This window comes from Mizuhopecten yessoensis, unplaced genomic scaffold (genome assembly GCF_002113885.1).
Source record: "Mizuhopecten yessoensis strain PY_sf001 unplaced genomic scaffold, ASM211388v2 scaffold11133, whole genome shotgun sequence".
NCBI lineage: Eukaryota > Metazoa > Mollusca > Bivalvia > Pectinida > Pectinidae > Mizuhopecten > Mizuhopecten yessoensis.
The window spans coordinates 1,261,103-1,276,617 of NW_018408896.1; positions in this window are offsets into that span (position 1 = coordinate 1,261,103).

Here is a 15,515-nt window from a genome sequence, read left to right on the forward strand (position 1 = left end):
ATATTAGTTTTCAAACATGTTGATAGATCAAACAAGCAAACTACCTTGTTATCGAAGATGACCTAGCTTCAATATTAAATCTTTATTGATTAATCTACAGAAGATGATTGTTCATAGAAACGTTGCCTCACGCCTCTCTAACCCGGATATCTCCTGTAATTTGTCGAGTAAATTATCAGCTGGCGTTACCGTATATAGCAAATCTGTATTGACTAAAAACCCCACGCATATAATAACTTCAGACAGTCTGTACTGATACAGAACATTGATCCAATTCATTATATAAGACATTTGCTGAACAACTTTGTAATGATCATTTAACAAAAAGAAGTGAATAGTTGAAAAATAGCTAGAGCTAACACATAAATATATATTTGTTTGTAGACTGTTGATGACAAAGAATTATTAGGGAGAATAAATGAATTGATATGGCTAAGAATGGGTGGTAGACGTTTCGAAAGGATCTAACATTCGTGTGTAAGACAGTAAGGATAGTCTGGACCCATCTCCAAGAGATTTGGATCGAACTGACAGATGCCAGTGTTCAGCTCAGACGCCTAACTGATCGCAGAGGAATATGAAATATCTGGTATCGTCTCCATTAGTATGCTACTGATTAAACCCGAACCACAATTCCTTTAGTAGCTTAAGATGTTCACACCAACAACTATGTGAAAAACTAAATTAGCATTATGCCATCGAGATAGTTTCTAATTGAATTATAGTGGGGGAACATAACAATGATTTGCAATACACTGCAACAAAAGAAGCAACGTAAGCTATGAATTAGCTTTGTTTTTTGAATCATTATTCACACTTCCGCAACAAGCGGATGGTATTATACAATTATAGCATGGTGATGAGGTCGATACATGGTTTTATCAACCTATGTTGACAGCTGAGCAAATCTAGTGCTATCGTCTGCCATTTTTGTTGTTGCTAAACTCTTGATCACCACTGCGTTTGTCTTTAATATGCAGTATCAAGCATCCAAGTGATTTCAGTGTTAATCTTGATCATTACTGTGTTTGTCTCCCATAGGGTGTTAATCAAGCATCTAAATGACTTCACAAAAATTACAGAATCTATTTATAGCAGGTCAAAAACACTTGTTCTACCAACTTTTTTGAACACCTGCAAACCACTCAGGTTTATAACTACTTTTACAGGTGGTCACACTATGTTGCTTCAGCCAATCATAGTCAGCTCAAAATCAATTAAAATAATAATGTCGATTAGGAAAAACGATGCTGGCGGCAACTACATCGATGAATGATGTCTAGTTTATTCAAATGTGAAATACAAGAATTTGATTTGCATGGTTTAAAAATTGGTGGTACCTTATGCAGGACTATGTATGGATTCACACGGTAACTATACCTAATAGCAGTACTATAAAATGTGTTACCGTTTGGCGTCTCAGACTGCACGTGTTCATTGCGCGAACAAAACAGTGTATATTTCACTCATCGATTGTTAATCACTGATCAAGTCGACGAATTGAAAATGATTCTGATTCTGAACGTTTTATGGTGATGTGACGTCATTATTCTGTTCTCGGCCTCCTTTTGCCTGTCTTCGTTGTTCGGTTCATTTTTTTCGGGAAGCAAACTGAAAATAAAACGGGTAAATGACGAGTAATGGTTTGCAGAGTATAACAATACGCATATGAAGTACAATTGCAGGTGTGAAATAAAAACAATACTACACATGTTTGTTCATCAGACAATTAGGGTCGCACCTGTTTATTACGCAATGGATGTATATATCAGTTGGGTTAACACCTTAGTGAAAGATACATGTTTATATATATCGGTCTGAAAAGCAAGAAAGAAAGTATAATCAATTATGGCCACTGGATCCGAACAAACAAACGCTCGATGAATATGTATTGCTTGAATACAGATAAGCAAAGAACTAATAACAGCGCGGACAAAGGAATAAGTCAATTTTCTAAAGCATTCCGCCCCTTTTTCGAGACAGAAACAAGAACACTTACTTATCACAACATAAAGAAAGGGTAAAACAGCCACTACGAAACAATACTACAACATAATATACATAAACAAGAACAATAATCACCTATGAAATAAACAGATGCTATCGCATATCCCCTCGGTTAGCTGGTAACTGAAGGCTAGTAATGGTAAAAAAATCCCCTTGAAGACACGAGTTCAAATAAATAGAAAAAAAGTGTGAATACTGAGAAAAATCAATAACCGTAGTTGATCGTGTAAGCGTCACGTGCTATATTAGTTAACTGTAAGTAATCAGACCTAATATACCTTATGATTGTCACTAGACGAATAACGCCGAGCTTGGAAAGAATAAAATGCAGCTTTAAATTAATGATATATACGCTATAATTCTAACTAGTTGAGAACGTTGGTTTGTTATTCACTTACAGTAATTACTGTAGAGCGCTTTAGAGTAATTCTGTAAAAAATTCAGATCGATATAAAAAATACACATAAGACTAAGTTTGTAACTCCAAATTGCAATTAAACTTATGTTAACTGTACCGGAATTAAGAGACCGTCTATACTAAGAGACACTTAATGGACTTTCCAAAAGTGGTTTATGAATATTGGATTGCAATATTAATTGTTCTTATGCATTAGGTTCATATTGAAATAAAACAAGTATCGATTTCCCATTGCGTAACACTGTTCTCCAAAACACCGCATTACACAAAGCAAGAAACTTACAACCAGCTAGGCTCTTCCATTTTGTATTAGTAAATATATGAAAATGATTTTTAACGCAACATTATTTAAAATAAAGCAGAAAAAAATCCTGTATTATGCTGAAGATTTATTAACTATTTTGGAGCATATTTCCCTTGGAAACCAAACAACAAAGCTCAAGATGAAATACAATCGTGATAATCACTGACTTCCTGGTGGACAATATCTAGGTGGAGTTCGAATTCGGTGCCCAGATTTTTCAGGAGACGTTTTCCATCCCAAAGGATTGTTTTCCAAAAATGTGCCCTGTCCTGTTGGTTTTTTTTTTATCATATGAGGCTGAATGTATCGAAGGGCTAGTAACAAGGGACCAGTATCACAACAACTTTTCCAAGACATCCAATTTAAGATATATTGACGATATGCTGTCTTTAAATAAGAAGAAATTTATTGATCATATCGATCGTATAATTCCTCCCGAACTTAAAATCAATGCAACAACAGACTCGTCTACATCGGCGTCTCATTTCTATCTTTAATTACAACTTGACCGACGCGGACGGCTACTACTAAGCTGAACGATCGGTTTTTCTATAGTGAACTTCCTGTCCTAAAAGTCATATCCCTGCGCTTCTCAAAACACTGGTGTGTACCTGTCGCGGTTGCTTTGATTTTTAAAGGCTTGCTCCAAATATCCATGACAAATGTCGCCAGCTGACAGGCAAAGTTACAGCAAAAAGAGAAACAAGACAATGACGACTAAACAAGTTTTCTTGTTCGAAACATTATATTTCTTTAGGTGACGTGAAATTATTTTGATTTGACATAATATCAAAGTTTTACTTTACAAAAACAATGCAACAATGTACGTATTGAATGTGGTTCAACGTTTCAAGCCCGACTGGTTCCTTTGTCAAGCTATGACTGAGTGAGCGATTTGTACTGTTTACTGATGTCATCAATGAAGCAAATGACGCTTATCCTTCTGGAACATCTGGTCCTATTTACCTTGTAGTTTCCAGAGTGTTTTCATGAACATCTTAGATAAGATTCTATTCTGCCTTAAATTAAACAATTTTGAGACAGATGAAGTTTTTGTTAACATTTCGGTATTCTCTTGTATTTTTTCTGGTAATGCCATAAAACCGGTCGATGAACGACTCATCAATCAAAGTTTTGTTTATATGAACGCAAGGTTTGAGTAAAAAGACCATTTGTAATGCGAGTGATTTTTTCTGTCCGTAGAAAATGCATTCAATGTACACCTAAATCATATAAAATTTAATAGCATACATATGCTTAAACATATGTAAATGAATGTTTCCGGTAGAAAACAGTAGTATCAATACACCTTGTTCTCTTATTTCATAAAATACTAGTTATATACGTGTACTCGTGTCCACGAATCTATCGGTAATCTCATGCTCTTCCAGTCAAGTGATTGGACAGTAAAAACATAACAAGTTATCTCTGCCTTTTACGATACCGTAAGTATGCCCCTCTAGGCACGCCTTCGAAGAGTAGACAGTTTTCCCTACCATATCATCCTCCTCTCGCGACCCGTCTAAGCCCATTTCGCGTCCTCTGGTCTTTGACTTACTCCTTCTTCCTATTCTGCTCCTCTTGACCACGCCTCTTTCTGATAGTTGGACCATTCATCTATCGTAGTCTTCGGACCACGCCCTTATTCTGATCGTTTGACCACTCCCCTATTGTGGCCTTAGGACCACTCATCTATTCTGGTCGTTGACCACGACCCTATTCAGACCGTTGGTCCACTCCTCTATTCTGATCGTTTGGCCACTACCCTATTGTGGCCGTTGGACCACTCCTCTACACTGGTCTTTGGACCACGCCCCTATCCTGGTCGTTTAATTACTCAATTATTCCGGTCGTTGACCACAACCCTATTCTGACCGTTGGACCACTCCTCAATTCTGGTCGTTTGACCAATCCCCTATGGTGGCCGTTGACCACTCCTCTACTCTGGTCGTTGGACCACGCCCCTATCCTGGTCGTTTGATTCCTCCCTCTATTCCGGTCGTTGACCACGACCCTATTCTGACCGTTGGACCACTCCTCAATTCTGGTCGTTTGACCAATCCCCTATTGTGGCCGTTGACCACTCCTCTACTCTGGTCGTTGGACCACGCTCCTATCCTGGTCGTTTGCTTACTCTCTCTATTCCGGTCGTTGACCACGACCCTATTCTGACCGTTTGACCACTCCTCAATTCTGGTCGTTTGACCAATACCCTATCGTGGCCGTTGGACCACTCCTCTACACTGGTCTTTGGACCTCGCCCCTATCCTGGTCGTTTAATTACTCAATTATTCCGGTCGTTGACCACAACCCTATTCTGACCGTTGGACCACTCCTCAATTCTGGTCGTTTGACCAATCCCCTATTGTGGCCGTTGACCACTCCTCTACTCTGGTCGTTGGACCACGCCCCTATCCTGGTCGTTTGATTCCTCCCTCTATTCCGGTCGTTGACCACGACCCTATTCTGACCGTTGGACCACTCCTTTATCTTTTATTTTTTGTCGTTGGACCATGTGGTCGTTGGACCACTTCTTTATTCTGGTCTTTGGATCAAGCCTTTATTCTGATCGTTTGACCACGCCCCTATTCCGGTCGTTGGACCACGCCTCTATCCGGTTCCTTTGGCCACTCCTCTATTCAGGTCGTTTGGCCACCTTTTTGTACTCAATTACTGCTCTGTCTGTCGATTGACGAAGCGATCTCATAAAATCAATACGAATGACATGAATGCCGCTGTCTCAACACACCGGATATACAGTCTGCTGTAGAACAAGCAGCCGAAACATATAGCAGGCTAACTTAACATTTCATACAATGTAACCATAGAGGATCTGCAATAGTATTAGAGGTATGTTTAGATCATATACAATGTAATAGAAATATCTCCAAACGTAATGTAATAGAAATGTTTTTCATTAAAAAAGAGACATCTCTAAAAGTAAAAAATACATCTTTAACTGAAATAAAAAAATCTCATTTAATTTGGTACATGTAACAGTGATACCTTTAAATTTTTAATTGTAATATGAAATTCCTTAAAAGTAATAGAGCTATCTTTAAATAAGTTGAGGATATCTCAGAAACATTGCAATTTTGTAACAATGGCATCTTTAAAAATAATACAGATATATGATATATTAAGGATTATACGATAAAGCTACTGTATTTTTTATCAATTTTTTCCTCAATTAATAGATTCAAATTCCATTCATTTTATGAAATATCTAGAAGCTTGATATACATGTAGATATGTCTTTAAGGTATTTAATGCTATATAGACTTGCCATAGACTCATGTTACATGCTTATATACCCCTAACGCTATACTGTTTCAGTAAGCTTGGAATGACAAGTGTTGGAGAGGCAGAAACACTACAGAATTAACAACTTTTTCTAATCACCGCCTTGATATTTATTGCGCTCGTTATTCACTCTTCGCGTTTGCTTGACAATTTGACCATGGGTAGGTGTATGACCTTTTAGACGTGAAGTTATCTATATTTTGTAGGACACGACTTCATTGGTAAAGGTGAAGATTAAACATCATTAGAATCACATTTTTATACCACAATAGGACAACAATATGAAATAATTTCACCAATAACCTTCAAACTTCGACAGTTTTTTTGTTACTTTCTTCCTTTCTTCGATAATCATCATTTACCCTATAATGAAAGTAACCTTTTTGTATGTACTTTATTCCGCGAACTACGCATACATATTTTATAAGCGAATACTAGAATTATTTTAAACTGTCTATGAAATTGATATTCGTATCAGATTAATAGAATCTTCCCCTACCTTGAGGGTGTGACAGAGAAATCTCCAACCAGAGGGGTGATCCTTTTGGTTGTCTAACCCGAGGCTCTGTCGAGGGTTAGACAACCGTACAACAAATCATCCCGAGGGTTGGAGATTTTTCTGTTACACCCTCAAGGTAGGGATGATTGTTTTTCTTTCATCCTATCATTTCAGTCACAACTCCTACAACAGTAGTCTGTTTGTAAACAAACAAAAAACATGTATTGAGGGGTATGAATATCGCCATTCATTTTTGATGACGTCACAATTACCGGTGACACATTTTAATGACGGCACAATTGAACACGTGCTAATCGGCACGAGCCTATGGAGGTGACATGCTGATCTTTCCCGGCTAAAACGGGAGACACACCTGTGAAGGGAGGGAGAAATATGTATCAATTCGTGAACTCGTCTCCAAGCGAAATTATGTGATAACAAATATGTTCTTTTTCATTCTAATTTTTCCAAGTACAGATCGAACAGATGCTAAATATTGCCGAAGAGCGGTGTTGCAGGTGGTGGCTGTGTTTTAACTTTAAAAAGTTTCTCCCTTAAATGTCACATCATTACTTTCAGTTTTAATTTTGGGAATAGTGAGTTAGAAACATCACGATCGCACAAGTATGTGGGGATTTACTTAACCAACAATGTTGACTTTACGCTCGCAGTGAACGACCTTTCACAGTTATGCACTATTTTCTCGTAGCTTAGCAATGCGGATAGTATTACGTGTTGATACGTGTCCAGTTGGACCGCAGTTGTATGAGAATGTTGAGCAATAGTATGTTAATGAGGATTTATTTAAGGTCATCTAAGTTTGTATCGTTAGCGAGATGAAACCTTTACATCCAAACCATTAAGGGTGTCTTCTTGGTCTTTTCCTTTGCAGTCACCTGGTAGTTATCTTGTTATCTTCGTTTTAGCAACAGAAAGGCTGTGAAGCAACGGGTTCAGAATAACTGTTAGAAATAATTGGGGTTCGTTAAATTTTGTTACTAAATTACGGAGGTAAATCTTGTACGTTAGCTTTGACGGACTTCTGTAGTTAGATATTTTTAACGTTAATTCCGTGCATGCCTTTGTTGGCAAATTCGACTTTCATAAATTTTTCATTTTTGAGAGCTGTGACTATCCGTAGGAACAGGCCTCGGAGAAATGAAAAAATTATCAATTAGATAATAGAAAAAATAAGAAATGTCAAATTTTCTTTAAATGCCAGCACGGATGACTTCAGAAAGCAATACAGAAAGCACTGGTGAAATAAATGTTTAGTCTTTCCACTTCTTATTTTGGAATAAATATCAGGATGAGGAGAGAGAAGAAATGATTTAGTAGGTAAATAAAGCAGGGTAGAGCTGGACAAATTATTCCTTATTCACAATAACTATCTTACTCTGTAAACGCGATGGTTAAGTTAGACATTCATTAATTAGTCAGTGTTACCTATTTCGACATAGAACAAAAATTAAACTCAATACCTAGAGAACCTGTATCGATGCCAGATGTTTTAAGTCATGACTATTGCCCTATGATCTAACGTTAACATCATATTCAATAAAATATAAGAAAACAAATATAGCACTTGTTACACTCAAAACAAAAAACACGGGCATAGTATGAACAAGATCACGCATGGAAACCCTTGAAAAAGTACCAGGAGGATGAAACCAAGTGATGTCATTTCTTCACTGCGGAAACCGGGGGAGTGGTAGCGAAACAACCAGCGTCACCAATGAGCATTATATAAAACAGTCTTTCACATCAGACAAATTGCATTACATTGGCGACATCATGGCCACTATATTTTTTTCCATATTCTACATCAATTGTATCTCTTGAAAACCCTGTGTTGTAAGTTTGTCCATCAGCAGTTTGTATCCATGTAAGAAGTCATTCTATTCGAAACAGGCTCTTGGATACCGAATAACCTGCAACATGTTAACATCGTAGGGAAGGGAAGTTCAGATGATGCTATCAAGAAAGATAAAGTTCACGATCAGAAAATTAGAATTATCCAGCTTACCTTACAGCTTGATTTCAAACCGTGCCTGTTGGTAATGTGGTTATAAAAACAGCTGATGTCCTTGATTTTAAGTTCAAGGGAGTATATACATATAATAATGTACGATCGACGTGGTCGATAGATTTCTTGTAGTTTAGACAGCACATCATCGATATATATGAATGTGAAATTGAAAAAGGTTCAAAAGAAGAGCGGTTCAACTAAAAATTTGGATAGAAAGTTAGCTCACGATTGTAAGAGGCTGAAACAAAAGCCCAGATATTTCAGCCTGTCAGAAATAATCATTGCTATTTTATACATCTGTAAATCATGACGATTGCACTATTGCCTAACCCTAACACCATCCTCATACAAAATATAAGAAAACAAATATAAATTTGGGGAAAATGTTGGGAAAGTGATTGAAAGAACGAGCCAGGATTTTATTTTGATTTGAATGGATGTTTTTGACCGATACAAGCTCACCTGATGTTTGCTGAAGAGCTGTAAGCTGAGATAAACATTTGTCTACTGGAACCTTTGCAGCTTCGGTATTGATTATCACTTCATTAGCAAGTGTAACTGCCTCGACTGGTGATTCACGGGGTTGTTAGCTCCACGGAATCTTTACAAGGTAATGCGGATTAGATTAGACAATCCGCATATTACTTAGGACAGCGCCTTCCTGTACGCCTAATGAAAGAACACACTTTTGCGAAGCCGTGACCTCGGTCAAGCCCAAGTCAACTAACAGCTTTACTAAGTAAACATTGACCTGATTATAGGTCATTGATCCACGTACGAGGTATCCAATATATCGGTATTCTGCGCCATTGATACACGTTTCATGTTCCCAATATATGGGTATTTTGGGTCATTGATTCACTATGAGATATCCAATATACCAGTAGTCTGGGTCATTGATTCACTATGAGATATTCAATATACCAGTAGTCTTGGTCATTGATTCACTATGAGATATCCAATATACCAGTAATCTGGGTCGTTGATTCACTATGAGATATCCAATATACATGTACCAGGAGTCTGTGTCATTGATTCACTATGAGATATCCAGTATACATGTACCAGTAGTCTGTGTCATTGATCCACTATGAGATATCCAATATACATGTACCAGTGGTCTGTGTCATTGATTCACTATGAGATATCCGATATACATGTTCCAGTAGTCTGTGTCATTGATTCACTATGAGACATCCAATATACATGTACCAGTAGTCTGTGTCACTGATTCACTATGAGATATCCAATATACCAGTAGTCAGGGTCATTGATTCACTATGAGATATCCAATACACCAGTAGTCTGGGTCATTGATTCACTATGAGGTAACCACTATACCAGTAGTCTAGGTCATTGATTCACTATGAGATATCCAATGTGCCAGTAGTCTGGGTCATTGATTCACTATGAGGTATCCAATGTACCAGTAGTCTGGGTCATTGAGTCGCTATGAGATATCCAATGGACCAGTAGTCTTGGTCATTAATTCACTATGAGGTATCCACTATACCAGTAGTCTGGGTCACTGATTCACTATGAGATATCCAATATACATGTGCCAGTAGTCTGTGTCATTGATTCACTATGAGGTATCCAATATACCAAGTAGTCTTGGTCATTGATTCACTATGAGATATTCAATATACCAGTAGTCTTGGACATTGATTCACTATGAGATATCCAATATACCAGTAGTCAGGGTCATTGATTCACTATGAGATATCCAATATTCCGGTAGTGTTGGTCATTGATTCACTATGGGATTTCCAATATACCAGTAGTCTGGGTCATTGATTCACTTAGTCTGGGTCATTGATTCGCTATGAGATATCCAATGTACCAGTAGGCTGGGTCATTGATTCACTATGAGATATCCAATACATGTAGTCTGGGTCATTGATTCACTATGAGATATCAAATATACCAGTAATCTGGGTCGTTGATTCACTATGAGATATCCAATATACCAGAAGTCTGGGTCATTGATTCACTATGAGATATCAAATATACCAGTAATCTGGGTCGTTGATTCACTATGAGATATCCAATATACATGTGCCAGTAGTCTGTGTCATTGATTCACTATGAGGTATCCAATATACCAAGTAGTCTTGGTCATTGATTCACTATGAGATATTCAATATACCAGTAGTCTTGGACATTGATTCACTATGAGATATCCAATATACCGGTAGTCTTGGTCATTGATTCACTATGGGATATCCAATATACCAGTAGTCTGGGTCATTTATTCACTATGAGATATTCAATATACCAGTAGTCTTGGACATTGATTCACTATGAGATATCCAATATACCAGTAGTCAGGGTCATTGATTCACTATGAGATATCCAACATACATGTACCAGTAGTCTGTGTCATTGATTTACTATGAGATATCCAATATACATGTACCAGTGGTCTGTGTCATTGATTCACTATGAGATATCCAGTATACATGTACCAGTAGTCTGTGTCATTGATCCACTATGAGATATCCAATATACATGTACCAGTAGGCTGTGTCATTGATTCACTATGAGATATCCAATGTACCAGTAGTCTTGGTCATTAATTCACTATGAGATATCCAATATACCAGTAGTCTGGGTCATTGATTCACTATGAGATATCCAATATACCAGTAATCTGGGTCGTTGATTCACTATGAGATATCCAATATACCAGTAGTCTGAGTCATTGATTCACTATGAGATATCCAATATACCAGTAGTCTGGGTCATTGATTCACTATGTGATATCCAATATACCAGTAGTCTGGGTCATTGATTCACTATGAGATATCCAATATACCAGTAGTCTGGGTCATTGATTCACTATGAGATATCCAATATACCAGTAGTCTGGGTCATTGATTCACTATGAGATATCCAATATACCAGTAGTCTGGGTCATTGATTCACTATGAGATATCCAATATACCAGTAGTCTGGGTCATTGATTCACTATGAGATATCCAATATACCAGTAGTCTGGGTCATTGATTCACTATGAGATATCCAATATACCAGTAGTCTGGGTCATTGATTCACTATGAGATATCCAATATACCAGTAGTCTGGGTCATTGATTCACTATGAGATATCCAATATACCAGTAGTCTGGGTCATTGATTCACTATGAGATATCCAATATACCAGTAGTCTGGGTCATTGATTCACTATGAGATATCCAATATACCAGTAGTCTGGGTCATTGATTCACTATGAGATATCCAATATACCAGTAGTCTGGGTCATTGATTCACTATGAGATATCCAATATACCAGTAGTCTGGGTCATTGATTCACTATGAGATATCCAATATACCAGTAGTCTGGGTCATTGATTCACTATGAGATATCCAATATACCAGTAGTCTGGGTCATTGATTCACTATGAGATATCCAATATACCAGTAGTCTGGGTCATTGATTCACTATGAGATATCCAATATACCAGTAGTCTGGGTCATTGATTCACTATGAGATATCCAATATACCAGTAGTCTGGGTCATTGATTCACTATGAGATATCCAATATACCAGTAGTCTGGGTCATTGATTCACTATGAGATATCCAATATACCAGTAGTCTGGGTCATTGATTCACTATGAGATATCCAATATACCAGTAGTCTGGGTCATTGATTCACTATGAGATATCCAATATACCAGTAGTCTGGGTCATTGATTCACTATGAGATATCCAATATACCAGTAGTCTGGGTCATTGATTCACTATGAGATATCCAATATACCAGTAGTCTGGGTCATTGATTCACTATGAGATATCCAATATACCAGTAGTCTGGGTCATTGATTCACTATGAGATATCCAATATACCAGTAGTCTGGGTCATTGATTCACTATGAGATATCCAATATACCAGTAGTCTGGGTCATTGATTCACTATGAGATATCCAATATACCAGTAGTCTGGGTCATTGATTCACTATGAGATATCCAATATACCAGTAGTCTGGGTCATTGATTCACTATGAGATATCCAATATACCAGTAGTCTGGGTCATTGATTCACTATGAGATATCCAATATACCAGTAGTCTGGGTCATTGATTCACTATGAGATATCCAATATACCAGTAGTCTGGGTCATTGATTCACTATGAGATATCCAATATACCAGTAGTCTGGGTCATTGATTCACTATGAGATATCCAATATACCAGTAGTCTGGGTCATTGATTCACTATGAGATATCCAATATACCAGTAGTCTGGGTCATTGATTCACTATGAGATATCCAATATACCAGTAGTCTGGGTCATTGATTCACTATGAGATATCCAATATACCAGTAGTCTGGGTCATTGATTCACTATGAGATATCCAATATACCAGTAGTCTGGGTCATTGATTCACTATGAGATATCCAATATACCAGTAGTCTGGGTCATTGATTCACTATGAGATATCCAATATACCAGTAGTCTGGGTCATTGATTCACTATGAGATATCCAATATACCAGTAGTCTGGGTCATTGATTCACTATGAGATATCCAATATACCAGTAGTCTGGGTCATTGATTCACTATGAGATATCCAATATACCAGTAGTCTGGGTCATTGATTCACTATGAGATATCCAATATACCAGTAGTCTGGGTCATTGATTCACTATGAGATATCCAATATACCAGTAGTCTGGGTCATTGATTCACTATGAGATATCCAATATACCAGTAGTCTGGGTCATTGATTCACTATGAGATATCCAATATACCAGTAGTCTGGGTCATTGATTCACTATGAGATATCCAATATACCAGTAGTCTGGGTCATTGATTCACTATGAGATATCCAATATACCAGTAGTCTGGGTCATTGATTCACTATGAGATATCCAATATACCAGTAGTCTGGGTCATTGATTCACTATGAGATATCCAATATACCAGTAGTCTGGGTCATTGATTCACTATGAGATATCCAATATACCAGTAGTCTGGGTCATTGATTCACTATGAGATATCCAATATACCAGTAGTCTGGGTCATTGATTCACTATGAGATATCCAATATACCAGTAGTCTGGGTCATTGATTCACTATGAGATATCCAATATACCAGTAGTCTGGGTCATTGATTCACTATGAGATATCCAATATACCAGTAGTCTGGGTCATTGATTCACTATGAGATATCCAATATACCAGTAGTCTGGGTCATTGATTCACTATGAGATATCCAATATACCAGTAGTCTGGGTCATTGATTCACTATGAGATATCCAATATACCAGTAGTCTGGGTCATTGATTCACTATGAGATATCCAATATACCAGTAGTCTGGGTCATTGATTCACTATGAGATATCCAATATACCAGTAGTCTGGGTCATTGATTCACTATGAGATATCCAATATACCAGTAGTCTGGGTCATTGATTCACTATGAGATATCCAATATACCAGTAGTCTGTGTCATTGATTCACTATGAGATATCCAATATACCAGTAGTCTGGGTCATTGATTCACTATGAGATATCCAATATACCAGTAGTCTGTGTCATTGATTCACTATGAGATATCCAATATACCAGTAGTCTGGGTCATTGATTCACTATGAGATATCCAATATACCAGTAGTCTGTGTCATTGATTCACTATGAGATATCCAATATACCAGTAGTCTGTGTCATTGATTCACTATGAGATATCCAATATACCAGTAGTCTGTGTCATTGATTCACTATGAGATATCCAATATACCAGTAGTCTGTGTCATTGATTCACTATGAGATATCCAATATACCAGTAGTCTGTGTCATTGATTCACTATGAGATATCCAATATACCAGTAGTCTGTGTCATTGATTCACTATGAGATATCCAATATACCAGTAGTCTGTGTCATTGATTCACTATGAGATATCCAATATACCAGTAGTCTGTGTCATTGATTCACTATGAGATATCCAATATACCAGTAGTCTGTGTCATTGATTCACTATGAGATATCCAATATACCAGTAGTCTGTGTCATTGATTCACTATGAGATATCCAATATACCAGTAGTCTGTGTCATTGATTCACTATGAGATATCCAATATACCAGTAGTCTGTGTCATTGATTCACTATGAGATATCCAATATACATGTACCAGTAGTCTGTGTCATTGATTCACTATGAGGTATCCAATATACCAGTAGTCTGGGTCATTGATTCACTATGAGGTATCCACTATACCAGTAGTCTGGGTCATTGATTAACTATGGGATATCCAATACATTGGTATAGTAGGTCATTGATATACGCTTGATGAATCCAATATGTTGTTAGAAGTATTATGAGTTATTGATACACGTGTGAGGGATCCGATTTATCGGTTTTCAAATTCATTGATTCACGGGTAAGGTATCCGATATATCAGTTTTCTAGTTCATTGATTCACGTGTAAGGTATCCGATATATCAGTTTTCTAGTTCATTGATACGTATACACGTGTGAGGGATCCGATCTATCGGTTTTCTAGTTCATTGATTCACGTGTAAGGTATCCGATCTATCGGTTTTCTAGTTCACTGATTCATGGGTAAGGTATCCGATATATCAGTTTTCTAGTTCATTGATACACGTGTGAGGTATCCGATCTATCGGTTTTCTAGTTCATTGATTCACGTGTAAGGTATCCGATATGTCAGTTTTCTAGTTCATTGATTCATGTGTGAGGAATCCGATATATCGGTTTTCTAGGTCATTCAAACAAGTGTGAGGTACCCGATATATAGGTTTTCTAGTTCATTGATACACGTGTAAGGTATCCAATATATCGGTTGTCTAGGTCATTGATACACGTGTGAGGCATCCTACATATCGGTTTTCTATGTCATTGATACACGTGTGAGGTATCCAATATATCGGTTTTCTAGGTCATTGATACACGTGTAAGGTATCCGATATATCAGTTTTCTAGTTAATTGA